Source organism: Tachysurus fulvidraco, chromosome 9, assembly GCF_022655615.1.
Source record: "Tachysurus fulvidraco isolate hzauxx_2018 chromosome 9, HZAU_PFXX_2.0, whole genome shotgun sequence".
Taxonomy (NCBI): domain Eukaryota; kingdom Metazoa; phylum Chordata; class Actinopteri; order Siluriformes; family Bagridae; genus Tachysurus; species Tachysurus fulvidraco.
Window position 1 is genome coordinate 18,605,465 of NC_062526.1, and position 6,314 is coordinate 18,611,778.

The following is a 6,314-nucleotide window of genomic DNA, read 5'->3' on the forward strand; positions in this document are numbered from 1 at the left end:
GATGGCCTGAGGGAAAAAGCTACTGTATCCCTCAGTGGACTAGTGCGGGATCGGATGCTGCGGCCCTAGCCCTAGGGTTTCCCCTTAAACGTAGCCCCGTAATTTAACTGGTCACAATTACAACTCCTTTGTGATTCTCTTTGGAAGGTGATTGAGATTATGAGATCATTAAACATGTTTTTAACATCTAAGATCTTGTGAGGATTTCTTGTGAGGAAGAAAGAATGATCCTGAAATAAAGTTTGGTTAAGGTAACACTTGTGCGTGTCCGAAGTCTTAGCCAATAAGATTTGAGCACACATGTTTGTTTGATTGTTGATCATTTATGAACATTATTACAGCGCACATGTTGAGCGAAATAAAAGATGCGCTTTTAACTTTAGACGCATTTTTGCGCATTTGTTGCAGTTGACCGCATTTTTAGTGGGTATGAGAAAAGCTGGGATACGAGGGAACACTGGCATTGTTCATATTATAAAGAGAAATTCACCCTAAGACCTGAACCCAAGATTAATATAACACTGAGAGAGGTTGCAGATCACTTCAAGAAGAGAAGCAAAGAGCCTCCTGAGAGTTTGGAGGTTCTCTGTGACGCTTGCACTGGTGTGAAACAGAAGGCTGTAAAATCCTGTCTGGATTGTGGTGTGATTTTTCTGTTCATCTCATTTAGAGCCTCATATTAATGTTCTGAGATATAAGAAACACAAACTAATAAATGCAGTGAAGAACCTGGAGATGTACATGTGCCAGAAGCATGAGAGACCTCTGGAGCTCTTCTGTAGACCAGGTCCTCGAGTGTATTTCTAGGCTGATCCCTTACCTTTCTCAGGATCATTGATTCTCCACGAGGAGAGATCTTGCATGGAGCCCCAGTCTGTAGGACTAATAATGCAGTTTATACAGGCAATGAGTGTAGGATATGAGGGCTTTTTAAAGATAGGTCTGTGAGAGCCAGAATTCTTGCTGGTTGGTAGGTGATCAAATATTTATTTCATGCAATAAAATGGAAATTTCATACAGATTTTGTGATTTTCTGGATTTTTTTATAGATTCTGTCTCTCACACTTGAGGTGTACCTACAATTTAAATTACAGGTCTTGTCATTCTTTGTAAGTGGGATAACTTGAAAAATCATCAGTGTATGAAATACTTATTTGGCCCACTGTACGTGGAACCGCCTTCAAATGTTACAAACTAGACCAGCCTGAATGTTCACCTCAACCAGGAAGACAGAAGCTTCGAACTTCAAATGCTGCGTTTAATTACTGTAAATCCAGTGAATCCGAGAAGAGCATAAATAGGCGCAGCTTGGACAGAAAACACAAAGTATGTTCTTTATTTAATCTTCTTTGATAGTTTATCATTTCTGCAGGATGTTTTATTACTGTGAACTGAGAGAACATCACCAGGTGAAGCTGTAGTTTTGTCCCTTGTGAAACACGAGCGTCTATTATTCTGATGACTGTCATTGACGTTGTAGACGAATGTTTTTTTATTAAATAAGGAGTTAATATAAAGGAAATAAAAGTTCATGCTCAGTTTAAACATTTAAATGTATTTTTATGTCTGTTAAACATCTTACTGAGCCACATTCCAGCAGTATTAGTACCACCAGGTAGTGAGAAACTATAAGATGTCAGAATGCTCAGTGAAAGTCTGTGCTTTTTACTTTTTTAATGTAATGTGTTCATTGCTGAATTCAAATCATTGCTGAAAGAGTCAGAAAGAAGAAGAAAAGGGATATGAGTGAATCTTTGTCAAACCCAAGAAGTTGCAGACGGAACAGCATGGAAACAGGTATTGGATGTAAGTTACACAGTTCATACTTGAGTGAATGTACTAGTAAAGATTTCTGATTATTCAAATACTTTTTAGAGATCATTATTTTCACCCACTTCCAACTCTGACCAATCCCAATCATTCTCACAGTGATTTTGTTTGTACACACTTTACACAAATATAGTAAGTCTGAGGTCCACTTTCTATAAACTTATAACACTTTTCAGCTACACACTAAAGGTTATTTAACATTTGTTTTGTTGTCTAAAATAGAATAAAAATAATTTACTTAAAATAATAAACTTTAAAATTTTTTTCCTTTATCTCTCACCCAGTTGCAGGTGAATCCACCGGCCTCCAGACTGAAGAGCAGTTAAAGTGTTCTATCTGTCTGGAAGTGTTCACTGATCCTGTCACCACTCCATGTGGACATAGCTTCTGCAAGAGCTGCATTACACAAAGCTGGGATACGAGTGAACACTGCAATTGTCCATATTGTAATGAGAAATTCACCATAAGACCTGAACCCAAGATTAATATAACACTGAGAGAGGTTGCAGATCACTTCAAGAAGAGAAGCAAAGAGCCTCCTGATAGTTTGGAGGTTCTCTGTGAGGCTTGCACTGGTGTGAAGCAGAAGGCTGTAAAATCCTGTCTGGATTGTGGTGTGACTTTCTGTTCATCACATTTAGAGCCTCATATTAATGTTCAAAGATATAAGAAACACAAACTAATAAACGCAGTGAAGAACCTGGAGATGTACATGTGCCAGAAGCATGAGAGACCTCTGGAGCTCTTCTGTAGAGACGATCAGATGTATCTGTGTCAGTTCTGCACTGAAGGAGAACACAAGAATCACAATGTTATTCTGTTAGAGGAGGAGAGTGGACAGAAGAAGGTTAGAGACACTGACATCAGTGATAATTTTTAAATGAATTTACATATTGAGTTTGAAATTTAAATAAAACTTTAAAAAATATATTTATATTTTTGTGCACCACTGGTGAAAACACAGACAGAGCTGCAGCAGTTGATTCAGGAGCGACTGAAGAAGATCCAGGAGATTAATCACTCAGTAGAGCTCAGCAAAGTGGGTGTAGTTCTTATCTGCTGCATTCTGTACATTTGTCCTCCATATTTCATATTACAGGCTATAACACTTTTCAGTAAATGTGAGAAGTTCTTCTTTTCTTTAGAGAAACATGGAGAAAGAGACATCAGACAGTGTTGAAGTTTTCACCGCTCTGATTTGCTCCATTGAGAGGATTCAGGCTGAGCTGCTGGAGGTGATGGAGGAGAAGCAGAAAGCAGCAGAGAAGCAGGCTGAAGGACTAATTAAATAGCTGGAGCAGGAAATCGAGGATCTAAAGAGGAGAGACACTGAGCTGGAGCAGTTCTCACACACTGAAGATCATCTCCACCTCCTAAAGGTCAGAGTTCCTCTCTCTATCACTCTGCCACTGTGCAGAAGATCACAGAACATCAGCTGAGGGATTTCTCTTCTCTCATGTTCTACTGTAGATTTCCCCGTCACTGTGCATTGCTCCACACACCAAGAACTGGTCTGAGATCAGCATTAACACTGACCTGAGTGTGGACGTTCTGAGGACAGCTCTGTCTCCGCTTCAGGAGACTCTGAATGAGAAACTGAAGGAAACGGGTAAGAAACTGAAAAGTCACAAATGCCTTATTTGTGTCAGAAGCCGTATGGATGTTAGATATTGGTTAATTAATCAATGAATGAATGTACTGTATATTTATTTTAATAGATTTTATAGCTTAATTTGACATAAAAACTATCTCTAATCAATATTTATTGTGTTGTAATTAGTCTCCACAGACCTGAAGAGAATTCAGCAGCATGCAGGTAATCTACAGTTTCTGATTCCTTTACATGTTCTACCTTTACATTATATCAATACCTGCTTATTACCTCCATGCAATAATACTGAACTTTTCAAATGGTCCTTTCTTAAGCTTTTTGATTTAATTGACTCGTTTCTCTTTCATATTTTCTCTGAAACAACGTTTTCACATTCTCCATCAAAGCCCTAATCTCTATACACACTTCTTGTTTTTTTCACTGAATAATTTTAGGGCCATATACTGTATTATTTGTTATTATTGTTATCTACCGTTTCACTGGTTATCTGTGTACTCATCACACGCTGTGTGTTTCTCTTAGTGGATGTGACTCTGGACCCTGATACAGCTTCTCCCTTTCTCATCCTGTCTGGCAATAAAAAACAAGTTACATGTGGTAACACAAAGCAGAATCTCCCAGACACCCTGAAAAGATTTACTAATTATTTGGTAGTCCTGGGAAAGCAGGGTTTCTCCTCAGGGAGGTTTTACTATGAGGTGCAGGTCAGCGGGAAGACTGAGTGGCGTTTAGGAGTGGCCAGAGAGTCTGTTAACAGGAAGAGGAAGATCGATTCGTTTAAACCTCAGGGTGGATTTTGGACGGTGTCTCTGAGGAACGGGAATGAGTATACTGCTCGTGATGAACCACATATCTCCCTCTGCCTGAGAGAAAAGCCCCAGAAAGTTGGAGTGTTTGTGGATTATGAGGAGGGTCTGGTCTCCTTTTATGATGTTGAAGCCAGGTCTCATATCTACTCTTTCACTGGTCAGACCTTCACTGAGAAACTCTATCCATACTGCAGTCCTTGTTTGAATGATGGAGGTAAAAACTCAGCACCACTGATCATCTCTCGTGTGTTAAAGACTGAACGCTTCACATCAGCTTATCTGTAGAGTAGAAGACGACGATGATTCCCCGTTTTTTTCATTAAGAAATGTGTCACTAAGTTTATTATGAATATGAATTGTAATGTCTGAATATTAAGTGTATCTGGAGAATAAATGTGTAGAATTCAAAAGAGTTGAATTTTGCAGTTCACCCACAGAACCATATCACATCGCTTATTATAATAAAATAAATAACTCTAAGTTTGTTTCCTTACATAACCAGAGGTATTAACCAGGACAGTTTACTGCTACTACAGAATGGGAAAGAGTCGTTTACAAGTCGACTCTTATTGGTGAGTCAAATGAACCGACTCACTAGATGTACTAGATGTATACACTAGATGTCGCCTTAGGTATGGCAGAACATTGGAACGAATGCGTCAATAGAGCCGCCATCTTGGTACAGGAGAGGCCCTCCTCTTCATGCATCAGTGTCAATGTAGGCATAGGCAAGATAATCTACTTTTTCAAAATACAATGCATAGTGCTAGTAGGTGTTTATTACTTACATTTTTCCACTTGAGTAAACTTCAAATGAACAATTGCTACTTACCTTATAGCCTACTGCATGCAACACTGCTACAATGGTGTGACTATACATGTTCATTTAAACATTTATTAAATATGATACACAAAGCAATTTGCAGTTGGAATAAATAAAATAAGTATTACACATTAAATAAGTATGTACTAAAGTCGCATAAACCAAAAAAAAAAGTTTGACGTGTGTTACACTGCCAAGCTAACTGGTGACATCCTTCCAGGACTGACAGCTGAGTTAACCATTTAAAAAAGTGTTTAGTGTCCTTGCAACAACAACACGACCTTACACGGTTTCTTCCTGACACTTTTGCTCTGCAGATGCAGAGTATAAACCTTTGCGATATGGTGTTCTGTTAGCTTATGAAAGCCACAGACAAACAGTGAAATTAAGCTAAAGTGATCTTGAGTCTCAACAATGTGATCACGAAGACCAAATATGTCATATTATACTTTTTTTTTAATTAACATACAATAAAAGAAGTCCAAACCCTTTTCAGACATAATGTCATTAAATATTAATGTCATTAAATATATAAATTATGTATGTCCTTAAGTGAATAACTTGAAAAAGAGCATTCTGCTTGTGTTAAGTCCAGGACAATCTAATAAAATATGTTTGACAGATAAGGGAATCTTACAGAACATACATAAAGTTGGGTATTTTTACCTTTAAGCAAAAAAAGCATGGGTTAATTTTTAATGTCCTTATTAAGAGCTTCAGAATCGCCAAACATTGTCGGTTTTGATAACTGTCACAAACTAATGGGTAACTACTAGCATTTATTAGCTGTGGTCGTTAACCAAGGACTGAAACAAACCAACGTAACCAGAAATATAATTTAGCAACCTTTAATATCATAAAACACATTCTCACTTGCAAAATGTAATCCCTTGCTGTCTGGTTTTTATCCAAACGCAGCACAGAAGGCCGGCATTGTCCATGGATTTGAAGTACAAGACCCCTGTTCCAAGAAGGCGGCGTATTTGACGCATTTTTAGGACCCCAAGGCGACATCTAGGTGTAGATATCTATGATCATGGAGGAGGAGGGAGGAAGTGTGGTGGGTGATTCAGCATGAAACACCTCAAATACACAACTTCTGAATCCTTGGCCACACCTGAAGGAGTTTTATGTAGTGAAGGCGAAGAAGGGCAATTGTGTCATTACAGTATGTCATGTCACCTTTGCCTCCTAAACCAGTTGAAATATCAGCATTCAATTCTTTCAATGCTAGCAGGCG

General features: G+C 38.3%; 1 pseudogene; it reads left to right on the top strand.

The window, feature by feature from the left end:
* Positions 1 to 1,682: 1,682 nt before the first annotated feature.
* Positions 1,683 to 4,621, top strand: LOC113656895 (annotated as a pseudogene).
* Positions 4,622 to 6,314: the final 1,693 nt, after the last annotated feature.